The sequence below is a fragment of the Hypanus sabinus genome, chromosome 15, assembly GCF_030144855.1.
Source record: "Hypanus sabinus isolate sHypSab1 chromosome 15, sHypSab1.hap1, whole genome shotgun sequence".
In the NCBI taxonomy this organism is placed as follows: domain Eukaryota; kingdom Metazoa; phylum Chordata; class Chondrichthyes; order Myliobatiformes; family Dasyatidae; genus Hypanus; species Hypanus sabinus.
The window spans coordinates 43,740,059-43,752,561 of NC_082720.1; the positions used below are offsets into that span (position 1 = coordinate 43,740,059).

The 12,503-nt window shown below is 42.0% G+C and overlaps 1 protein-coding gene and 1 long non-coding RNA gene across 3 annotated transcripts in view; one reads left to right on the plus strand and one right to left on the minus strand.

Annotated features, from left to right (window-relative positions):
• slc23a1 (solute carrier family 23 member 1) overlaps positions 1 to 12,503 on the minus strand; it is a 243,339-nt gene that overhangs the window by 211,954 nt on the left and 18,882 nt on the right. The window lies entirely within an intron of this gene.
• Positions 1 to 12,503, plus strand: part of LOC132405457 (uncharacterized) — a 72,338-nt gene that overhangs the window by 40,749 nt on the left and 19,086 nt on the right. Inside the window, exons 2-3 of one of the 2 annotated variants that reach the window (XR_009515877.1) lie at positions 1,058 to 1,102; positions 10,350 to 10,505. This is a non-coding gene — a long non-coding RNA (uncharacterized LOC132405457). The remainder of the gene's footprint in view (positions 1 to 1,057; positions 1,103 to 10,349; positions 10,506 to 12,503) is intronic. The other variant, XR_009515878.1, reaches the window with a different exon arrangement.

Below are 12,503 nucleotides of genomic sequence, written 5' to 3' on the forward strand. Positions count from 1 at the left end.
TGGGCTCAAATCTTCCATTCACACGGGTGAAAGAATAGCAAGAAAGCTGCAGCCTCAGTGTTCTTGATTTTCAATATTCCCTTTTCCTTTCAATCCTTCATTCTGATCTTCTCATATGAGTGAGCACCACTTCTTATGCAGGTACACCATTCGGGATGGTAGGGGGATGATCTGATGCTTGTAATTCCCTGTGATATGTGTCAATGCTAACTGCCGAACCATTGCTCTGCCGAGTCCTGTCGACCTGCACCCGGACCATAGTCCTCCATACCCCTCCCATCCATGTACCTATCTAAATGTATCTTAAACGTTGAAATCAAAACGGCATCCATCATTCGCACTGGCATCTTGTTCTACACTCTCACCACCCTCTGAGTGAAGAAGTTCTCCCTCATGTCCCCTAAAACATTTCACCTTTCACCATTACACCATGACTGGTATGTTCTGTAACTCCAAAACATTGAACATGAAGACAAGAGTCCGAAATGTGAGTCTAACTTAGTTTTGCTTTAAGTGAGACACATATGCATCACATGGTAGCGTCATGATGTATGCAATTCACATATTTTACATATGTGGTGAATTATTTAATAAACAAGTTTGCTTAATAAAGCAACACATTTACAATATTGTTCAAATATTACTGATCTATTAAAAACACAACAATGACATTTAGCTATAGTCCCACTCACCCTCTGTGGAAAAAGCCTGCTTGCATTCATCCGATCTATATCCCTCATATTTTTGTATACCACTATCGTATCTTCCCTCTATTTGTCTCTGATTCTTTCAGCAATGTGTAAGTGCTGGATGGTGGGTTCAGGTAGAGAGCTGTTTGGGACAGAATCTTTTTGTCTAGAAACTTGCCTTTCAGGTCAGACAGGTCACATAGACATGTCCTGTTTTCTGGCATGTCTGGCATATCCAGGTTCGCAAACATAGAATGAAACAACAACATGATACATATTCAGTTTAGTCTATAGGCTGATTTCTTTTTGTTCCCACACTTTACTTCTCAGCCTTCCAAAAGCAAACCGTATTTGTTATTCTATTGCAGACTTCATCAGCAATATTGATCGATCTTGAGAGTACACATGCCAAGGTATGTGAACTTGTTCGCTACTGAAAGCCTCTAACTATTCACAAGGATATTTGGTTCTGTGTGTGGGATGTCTGGTGCAGGCTGGTGCATAATTTATGTTTAATTTGTGGTAACTGTGAGAAGTTGCCTCAGGCACTGGCAAAGTTTTGTCCTCGTCTTTCCACATATCAACTTCGGACTTTATATTGAATGCAGAGTCATCGGCAAAGAAGATATAAATTAAAGTGGATTCTTGTACATTGGTTTTGGGTGAGAGTTTCCTCGGGTTATTAAAAAAAGCACTATTAGTCCTGTATCTAAGGTTGATTCTATCTTTATCTGGGTAGACATTAGACAGTTTTAAAGGAACATCATACTAAACAGCCTGGGAACAACCACACAGCCTTGTTACATCCTATTGGTGACTGGGAATTGATCTGAAGTCAAAATCCCTTACTCTGGCCATCATAATGACATGGACATGTCAGACAATTGGGATGGACTTCCAGAGCAACCATGCCTTGCCATTATCTTGCAAAGGCCTTCACGGCATGTGACGTCAAAAGCTCAAAGGTAGCAAGCAACATCACAGTTCTATTCTTGGTCCTTCTCTTGGAGTCTGCTTTTCCATGCCCTTCACATTAACTGCAATGGCTTCCTGAAGTAAGCCTCTTTCAATGTGAATGAGGGAGTCTGTTCGACAAGACTTTAGCAAGGGTTTTACCAGCATTCACAACTAAAGAATTGACAATGTAGAGACCTTAAGATTCCGGGATGCTTCTTCCTCGGTCCCCATCACCTAAAGTAGCACTGTCAGATTCTCAGTCAACAGTGGGTCCCCTTCTTGGAAGAATTCTGCTGGCATTGCATCTGCTTCTGAAGCTTTCAACATGATAATTATGAAAATGACTTTTGAACTTCGGCCAGATTTGTAGCTTAATCACAAATTGTTGGTTGTCTTTTTGGGACAGAGTTAAATACTCAATTCTTGTCATTAAGATCTCTCTCTTTTCAGTAATGAGTGGATGTCCACCTGCCCTTAGTTGAGGTGAAGCACCAGATGGCTGAGGACCATGGACAGAAATTAGAATCAGAATCAGGTTTAATATCATTGGCAAATCCTATGAAATTTGTTGTTTTGTGGCAGCAGTACATTGCAATACATTATTTTTAAAAATATATATATTACAATAAGAAATACATGTATAAATTTAATGAAATGTGTAGTGTAAAAGGAGAGCAAATAAAAGAAAGAAAAAGAAAATAATGAGGTAATCTACACAGGTTTATTGTTCACTTAGAAATTTGATGGCAGACGAGAAAAAGCCATTCCTAAGATGTTGAGTGAGTGTCTAGAGGCTCTAGTTCCTCTTCCTTGTTGGTAATGAGAAGAGAGCATGCCCTGGGTGATAAGGAACTTTAATGACAGATGCTACTTTTTTGAGACATCTCCTTTTGAAGGTTTCCTTCATGCTTGGGAAACTAGTGCACATGATGGAGCTGGGTAAGCTAGCAAGTTTCTGCAGCTTTTCCCCAATCTTGTGCAGTGGCCCCTCAGTACCAGATGATGATGCAAACAGTTAGAATGCTCTCTAAGGTAAATCTATGCAAATTTGCTCGTCTTTGGTGACATACCAACTCCTAATGAAATATAGCCACTGTCTTTGTAATTGCATCAAAATGTTGGGCCCAGGATAAGATTAAAAACAGCATAGAAAATTTTAGGGTTTCTCTGTTCAAGATAGCTCACTATATCATCTGCCTTCTTACTGAGCCACAGATCATGCATCTCATAAAGCACTTTTCTGTTGGACACCTACAAACGTTAGAAAAATGCATCCACTTTAGAAATGGATGAAGGATCACTTAGGTATGCTCTGTGAAGTCTGTGTCCTTTATCAAACATAAATTTGATTTTCTCATCATTTTCATGTTTTTGATACAAGTTTTCCATAGACCATTCTGCACTGTATATCAGCGGTCCCCAACCACTGGGCCACGGACTGGTACCGGGCCGCGAGGAAACTATATGATTTGTTGATATGAAACTATATGAGTCAGCTGCACCTTTCCTCATTCCTTGTCATGCCCACTGTCGAACTTGAATGCACACAAGGTCATTATGCACGCAAAGTCATTACCCTCGTGAGGTTATCAGTCACCTAAATGCGGTGATACCCTAGCACCAGGGATCATTGTTTGGCATCAGGTAACTGGCCGCCTTGCACGGCCGGCGAGAAATACCAATGCTACTGGCCTGGAGTACGGACAGATGGGCGCCGCCTCTAAACCTGTTTAGCACACCAAATGCTCGTGGGGAACCTGGTCCTAAAATATTTGCAGATGACCTAATTTGGGCTCAGAGTTTCGTAAGTAGCAGAGCAGCTACCTCGCTGTGATCTACTGAAAGTCATCCCTCGAGCCAAACTTTTGTTAGCCGATAGATCCTACCTACCTACAAGAGGGGTGGGCACGCACCCTGTCGCACTCCTCGCTCGGTCGGTCACTTTCTCTGGACTGCGAACGCCGTGGCTCCAGTATGGGGACCTCCGGCCCTTACCTTGTCCTCTCACTGGTGTGTTGCAATGATTTTATTTGTTTATATGAGGAAAATATGCACTGTGTGTTTAATATCCAAACGTTACTTAAAATGTTATGATGCTATTGACTTATAAGTGAGTTATAATTGACATATCACTATGTTCATGTGAGGAAAATATGTGCCGTGTGTTTAATATTAAATTTATTAGATAAACTCTTTTAGAAACAAAATTGACTTATAGTTGACTTATCACCTATATTCCGGTTGAGATTAGCACCCACACCGCCATCCCCCCCTCGGCTGGTTCGCAAGAATATTATCAATATTAAACAGGTCCACGGTGCAAAAACGTTTGGTGATCCCTGCTGTATATGATGTCTCTGAATATGGCCCAATCATCCTTTACGTCATCTGGCTAAATCTTGCGGTTATAACTTTTAACTTTCATGAAACACACTTACTATTGTGGTGTAACAGCACACTATTTCTTGAGTAGTAATCCAAAGAGTAGTGATCTCACAATGGTAATTGGTAACTGTAAATTTTGCTAAATAAAATAACTTTAATATTTTATGGTGACCATAAACATAACATATTCTTGGGAAAACATCAATAAATCATTAACATCCTTTTTGGGAAGGAAATATGCCATTTTTATGTAGCCTGGCTAACGTGTAACTCCAGGCCTACAGCACCTAGCTCCACTAGGAACAGACTTAGGATAACTATGTATGAGTACTCAATGCTATCTTCACAGCAATGCCTGCTTTCAGTGACCTTCCATTCTCAGAGCAGTCAAAAGTATGAAAACTGTGATTTAACAGTGAAAGGTCCAATATATTTGGACCTTGCAATATATTTTATCAGGAATCTCAATATTCACTAGCACACCAACTGTTTGACACTCTTCAAGAAGGGTTGGAGACAGAAGAAAGGAAACTATAGACCAGTTAGTCTGACCTTAGTGTTTGGAAAGATGTTGAAGTCAATTATTAAAGCTGAGGTCTCAGAGATCCTGGAGGCGCATGATAAAATAGGCCATAGTCAGCATAGTTTACTCAAGGGAAAATCTTGCCTGACAGATCTATTGCAATTTTTTGAAGAAGTAACAAGCAGGATAGACAAAGGAGAATTGGTTGATGTTGAGTATTTGGATTTTTGAAAGGCCTTTGACAAGGTGCCACACATAAGGCTGCTTATAGGCTGGAGGGAAATGGACTGGGGGAAGGTGGAGAAATATGGAAAATAAAAGAGAAAGAAAGGTAGGGCTGGGGGGAGATTATAGTGAGGGGGGAAAAAGAGAGACAAAGAGAACCAGACTGAAATAATAGATAGGGATGGGGGTAAGGGGGGGGCAGGGGTATTAACAGAGGTCTGTGAGTTGGATGTTCATGCCAGTAGGTAGGAGGCTACCTAGGCGGGAGATAAGGTATTGCTCCATCAACCTGCATGTGGCCTCATCTTGATGGTAGAGGAGGCCATGGACAGACATGTTGGAGTGGGAGTGGTCTGTGGAATTGAATTGTGTGGCCACAGGGAGATCCCGCCACTACTGGAGGACCAAGCGCCGGTGTTCGGCGAAACGGTCTCCCAGTCTGCGGCGGGTCTCCCCAATGTATAAAAGGCCACATCTGGAGCACCGGATACAGTATATCACCCCAGATGACTCGCAGGTGAAGTGATGCCTCACCTGAAAGGACTGTCTGGGGCCTGGGATGGTGGTGAGGGAAGAAGTGTGGGGGCAGGTGTAGCACTTCTTCCATTTGCAGGGATGAGTGCCCGGAGGGAGGTCCATGGGGAGGGATGGTGGGGATGAATGGACAAGGGAGTCACGTAGGGAGCGATACCTGCGGAAAGCCGAGAGTGGGGGGGAGGGGAAGATGTGGCTGGTGGTGGGATCACGTAGGAGGTGGCAGAAGTTACGGAGGATTATACGTTGGATCTGTAGGCTGGTAGGGTGATAGGTGAGGACCAGGGGGACTCTATCCTTGGTGGACTGGCAGGGGGATGAGGTGAGGGCAGAGGTGCGTGAAATATGGGAGACACGATAGAGGGCAGAGTTGGTAGTGGACAAAGGGAAGCCCCTTTCTTTAAAAAAGAAAGACATCTCCTTTCTCCTAAGATGAAAGGCCTCATCCTGAGAGCAGATGCGGCAGAGGTGGAGGAATTGAGAGAAAGGGATAGCATTTTTGCAGGAGACAGGGTGGGAGGAGGAATAATCTAGGTAGCTGTGGGAGTTAGTAGGTTTGTAGTAGATGTCGGTGGATAGGCTGTCTCCAGAGATAGAAACAGAAAGATCTAGAAAGGGGAGGGAGGTGTCAGAAATAGACCGAGTGAATTAGAGGGTGGGGTGAAAGTTGGAGGCGAAGTTAATGAAGTCGAAGAGCTCAGCATGTGTGCAGGAAGCAGCACCGATGCAGTTGTCGATATAACGCAAGAAAAGAGGAGGACAGATACCGGTGTAGGCTTGGAACATAGATTGCTAAACAAGTCCAAATTTATCATAATGATAAATACAGATTCAGATTCAGTTTATTGTCATTTATAACCACAAATACAAAGCAGTTAAAAATGAGACAACATTCTTCGGAATGATATCACAAAAAAGCACAAAACAGACCACACAAGAAAAACCACATAACGTTTGGTAATCCCCAATCCAGAGTCCGGAGAGGCTGCTGCGTATCGATATCGCGCTACCGTCTTAGCACCTTCCCAGGAAAGGAACTACAAACGCATCAGACAAACCTAAAGCTACAAGACCTACACAAAACCACATAGTTACGTACAGTTATAGTTAACATATAGTTTCAACAGTGCAGACAATACCATAATTGATAAAAGACTAACTGACAAAGACCACATAATTATAATACATAGTTTCAACAGTGCAAAGCAATACCGTAATCTGATAAAGAGCAGTCCATGGCACAGTTTAAAAGAGAGTCTCAAAGTCCCGACAGCCCATCATCTCACGCAGACGGTAGAAGGAAGAAAAACTCTTCCTGCCATGAACCTCCAGCACTGCAACTTGCCGATACAGCACTCTGGGTGCCCCGACGACAGTCAACTCTGTCTGAAAACTTCGAGCCTTCGACCAGCCCTCCGACACCGAGCACTGAGCACCATCTCTGCCAGGTGCTTCGACCCTGGCATCGGCCCCCAAGCAAAAGGCAAAGCTGAGGATTTGGGGCCTTCCTCCCGGAGATTTCTCCGATCGCACAGTAGCAGCGGCAGCGAAACAGGCATTTCAAAAGTTCCACCAGATGTTCCTCCGTGCTTCACATGTCCGTCTCCATCCAATCAGGATTGTACACGGCATCCTACTTGACAGATTACAGATATTCATTCCAAAGTGGCCGCTGCGTGCTGCGTCGCGCCACCATCTTGAAGCGAGAATGCTTTAGTGTTTAAAGTAGTCTCTTATTGGCAGGAGGCAAAGAGTGGGAATAAAGTAAAGCATAATAATAAATAAACATCTAAATCAGTTATGTGAGGTAGTGTCCAAAGATTCAGTGTCATTTAGGAATCGGATGGCAGAGGGTAAGAAGCTGTTCCTGAATTGCTGAGTGTGTGCCTTCAGGTTTCTGTACCTCCTACCTGATGATATCAGTGAGAAAAGGGTATGCCCTGGCTGCTGGAGGTCCTTAATAATGGACGCTGCCTTTCTGAGACACCACTCCCTAAAGATGTCCTGGGTACTTTGTAGGCTAGTGCTCAAGATGCAGCTGACTAGATTTACAACCTTCTGCAGCTTCTTTTGGTTTGTGCTTTGTGCAGTAGCCCCTCCATACAAGACAGTGATGCACAAGACAGTGATGCAGCCTGTCAGAATGCTCTCCGCAGTAAAACTATAGAAGTTTTTGAGTGTATTTGTTGACATGCCAAATCTCTTCAAACTCCTAATAAAGTATAGCCCATGTCTTGCCTTCTTTATAACTACATCGATATGTTGGGATGAGGTTAGTGTTTAAAGTAGTCTCATATTGGCAGGAGGCAAAGAGTGGGAATAAAGGAAGCCTTTTTTCGCCGATTTCCTGTGACCAGTGATGTTTCACATGGGTCTGTGTGGGACTGATTCTTTTCATGTTATATGTCAATGGTTTGGATGATGGAATTGATGGCCCTGTTGCAAAGTTTTCAGATGATCTGAAGATAAGTGAAGGGGCAGCTATTTTGAGGAAGTAGAGACTCTACAGAAGAACAGAAAGATTAAGAGAATGATCAAAGAAATGGGAGATAGAATATGTTGTTGGGAAGTGCATGGTCATGAACTTTAGTGGAAGAAATGAAAGTGTTGACTATTTTCTAAAAGGAGAGAAAATACAGAAAACTGAGATGCAAAGGGACTTGGGAGTCCTTGTGCAGGATTCTGTAAAGGTTAATTTGCAGGTTGACTCTGTAGTGAGGAAGACAAATACAATGTTATCATTCATTTCAAGGGGACTAGAATATCAAAGCAAGGATATAATGTCGAGAGTTTATAAAGCACCGGTGAGGCCTCGCTTGGAGTATCATGAGCAGGTTCAGGCTGCTTATCTTAGAAAGGATGTGCTGAAACTGGAGAGGGTTCAAACAAGATTTACGAAAATGATTCCTAGATTAAATAGCTTGTCATATGAAGAGCGTCTAATGGCTCTGGGCCTGATTGATGAGAATTCAGAAGAATGAGGGGTGACCTCATTGAAACCTATCAAATGGTGAAAGGCCTTGACAGAGCAGATATGGAAAGGATGTTTCCTATGGCAGGGGAGTCTAAGACCAGAGGATACAGCCCCAGAATAGAGGGGTGTCCTTTTAGAATGGAGATGGGGAAGAATTTCTTTAGACAGAGGATTTTTGGAAATCACTGCCACAGGCAGCTATGGAGGTCAAATCTTTATGTACATTTATGGCAGAGGTTGATAGATTCTTAATTGGTCAGAGCATATGGGGAAAGACAGGAGACTGGGGCTGAGAGGAAAATTGGATCAGCCAAGATGAAGTGGCAGAGCAGACTCAATGGGCCCAAAGGTCTAATTCTGCTCCTATATCTTATGGTCTTATGGTTCCACTCACCGCTATACTACCTTTTGTGAGTGTACATGCTACAGTGAGACTGCAATTGAGTAGCATGTGGGGTTCTGGTCTCTCAGCTACATAAATTATGGCACTAAACTGTAAAGGCACAGAAACGATTCATGAGGTGGTCAATAGTACTGGTGGATTTGAAATATCAGGGTAAGCTTGAGAAGCAGGGTTTTCCCTGAAGCTCATGAGGATACTGAGCCTCCACAAAGGCATGAATTAAGTTAATGGTTACAATTATTTATTTGCCCTGGGTAGGAGGATCTAAAACTAGTGGGCATAAGTTTAAGGTGAGGGTATAGAGATTTTTAAAAAGGGTCGTAAAGACATATTTTTCACTGAGAGGGTGGTGGAAATATGGAACAAGTTGTTTGAAAAAACACCTGGTCAGCATGGACAAGAAAGGCTGAATGTCCTGTTTCTGTCCTGTCTAGTTCTATGACTCTCTGGTTCTAATCTGGGCCAGAGCACCTGGAAATAGTGTTTAATGGCCAGATGAGAGTTAGAGTGCCGAAAATCCTTTAATTATTGAAAAATGATCATGATTATTAATGCCACCAGGGGGTGCAAATGTATCAAAGTGCAAAGCACCTCATGGTCATCCGCTTCAATGACCATGAAGTGCCAAGTCTTCGAATCTCTTATCTTGAGATAACTCCTCCAACCCTGTTAGTTTGTAAAAAGGATGTAAGTTTCTGTTTATGTATTGATGGCACCACATAACACAAAAAGAAACTGTTAGAAATAATACAGCACAGAAGGGTGTGTTTGGGACTTACATCTCATGCTAGCCTTTCAAGAATAACCCAGTCAGTCTTCCTTCAGTAAGTCAGGAAATTTTTCAATCACAAATATCAATCCAATTTCCTTTTGCTTGAACATGCTTCCATCATATTTTGACACTAATTATTTTATGAGAACATACCCCTCATGTCACCCCTTAATTCATCTTAATTCTTTATCCTTGATTCCTGATCTTTCTGCCAATGTAATTATTTCCTCTCTACTCACCTTTGGTAACTTTGGAAACACCTTACTAAATTATCCCCCAACTTTCTTTCCTAACTTTTCGCAGTGCAACAGATATCTATCCCCACTAGGACCATTCCCTTATCTTTTCTGCAACCTCTGAAAGGTCTTCATGCTCTTTGTATAATGCAGAAACAAAAATTAGACCTTTTATATTGCCTTTCCCCAGTTCTTCTTCCTAATTGGATCCCTTATGCTAACTTTCTTCTTCACTTGACTGTATATACCCTTTTGAATTCCATCCTTACCTTGCTCACTGTCCACTATCTTCTATGTTAAACTTCAAATATTCTAATGGTCCTATATATGTAGTACTGATCCTTGGGGAACATCACCATATAAATTCTTCAAATTCAAAGAATCCTCGAAGAAGACCACAACCTTGTCATGGTTTCGAGGCTTGCATGCCTCAATGACCCGGAGAGCTATGTTGGCTGGAGTCAGGGCTTTATGCTTTAGCTCTTGGTAGGGTCACCCATGCCAAAAAGAGCAAAGGGGAAAGGGCAGACTGGAGTGGTCCCCCAGTCCTCTATGTTTGGAAGTTTAGCTCAGGGCTAACGACCCTGATTGGTAAAACAAAATTGTTACGGAAACAGTAATGAAGAATCCTTCTACATCTGAGTGTGACAGTATTCTTGAGTTTCCACCAGGACTTACATGACTGACAGTAAGTGAAAACTGAGAGGAAGCTACTGACATGATGAAGGAAGGAAGCCCTGAACACCGCCAGAGACGGAAGAACTTCATTGCTGCCTTAAACACCAATGGTGTAACAGCAGTAAGTCAGTAAGTAATTCAATGAATATCTATTCTGTATAATTGTCTGTTTTCTGTCTTTTTGACAATTTCTTATTCATGAAGCCTTTGCCTCTACAGTTACTTGGGTTTATAATTTTTCTGACAAGCTTACTATGTGGCACTTCAACAAAAGCCTCTTATTAGTCCATACACAGAATACCAACCATATTTCCTTAATCAACCTTTCTGCTACATGCTCAAATAGGTCAATCAAGTATCTAAAGTATTATTTTCCTTTAATAAACTTTATATCATTGTCACGCTGCAGGACACTGACCATTAGCTAGTAGATGAAACTAACAAGCTGCTTCATAAATAAAACAGAGAAACATACTTTTATTCTATGTTGTGTATCTAATATAACAAGACAACCAGGCATGTTCCTAAGAGAAAGACACTTTCTGAAAATGTCTCATAGATTGGAATATATATAAAGAGCAATTACTCATATGCTGCAGCCCAATATTACAATGAGTCATATTCATTAAAACTTCTTTAATAATGAGTACAAAAGCATCCAGAATAACTGTCCAGGTCCTTTGTGTTTTACTTTGGCAGACATTCTTGCAGATATTTTAGTCAATCAAATGCCTTCTCAGTTCCAGCCTCTCAGGTACCTTGAACTGAACAGAGATTCTGTGGTCACAGAAGGGAATCTGGAATGGTGTGCTGCTTCCTAGGTGCCAGGTCTAGGATGTCACAGAGTGGCTACAGAACATTCTTAAGGGGAGAGTGATTGTAGACATTAGTAGAGAAAAGGGTGATTTCCTCTGGAATATATATAGAATATGCTCCATTGACTGCCACCCACTGCCTTTTGTGGGCAAGCTAATTCCAAATCCATGCAGCCAAATTTCCTTGGATTCTGTGCCTCCTAACTTTATGAATGAACAACCATCAGGAACTTTATCAGACAACGTACTAAAATCCACATGCACCACATCCACTGCTCTCCCTTCAACAACATGTTTTGTCACCTACTCAAAGAAGACAATCAGGCTCGTGATTGACGCTCAGAAAACCATGCTGACTATTCCTTATCAGACTGTTCTTCTCCAAATACTCATATATCCCGTCTCTAAGAATCCTCTCCAAATTTGCCCCCCATCGAAGCAAGCCTCACTAGTCCCAGGGTTACCCTACTTTATTTCTGTTATCAGTCATTTGGTATTACTCCTGTGTCCCATAAGGATGCAGCAGTTTCTTCCTTCGATTCCTGTAGAAACCCAGGGTATATTCCATCTGGTCTCAAATTATTCAAAAGTTCCAAAACATTCTCTTTCTTAACTTCAACACAATGGCCTCACATTCATCAAGATCCCTCTCACTGGTGGATACTGAAGCAAAGTAGGGACCTCCCCTACCACCTCTAACTCCAGTCAGATGTTTCCTCTTGTATCCCTGATTGGTGCTACCCTCTTCCTGTTCTTCATGTATGCATTGAAGGCCTGAGTGCTTTCCTTTATGCTTCTTGCCAATGCCTTCTCATGTCCCCTTCTAGCTCTCCGAATTTCCTTCTTAAGCTCCTTCCTGCTGCCTTATAACTCTGAAGATTCCTGTCTGATCTTTACTTCCTAAAACTTAAGTACATTACTTTCTTCTTCTGTTCCTTCTTCTTCTTGACAAAGTATTCCATCTCACTTGTCAACCAGAGTTCCTTCACCCTACCATCCTTTCCTTGCCCCCCGTGGGTCAAAAAAATATGCAGAACCCCCTCAAGTGGTCCTTAAGCAGTCTCCACATTTCTATTGTAGATTTCTCATGCCCATTATGCATCTATTCCCAATTAATGTTCCCAGTGTCCTGTCTAATAGAATCACAATTAAATACTCTCCCATATCAACTGTTCCTATCCTTGTCCAAAGCTATGCTAAAGATCAGGTAGTTGTATTTACTGTTAGCATGTAGAAAGACATGAAGGTTTCTGAATTGGGAAAAGTAAATAAGGAGATCTTGGGAATGTCTGCATTATAGTAGAGAAGGTTC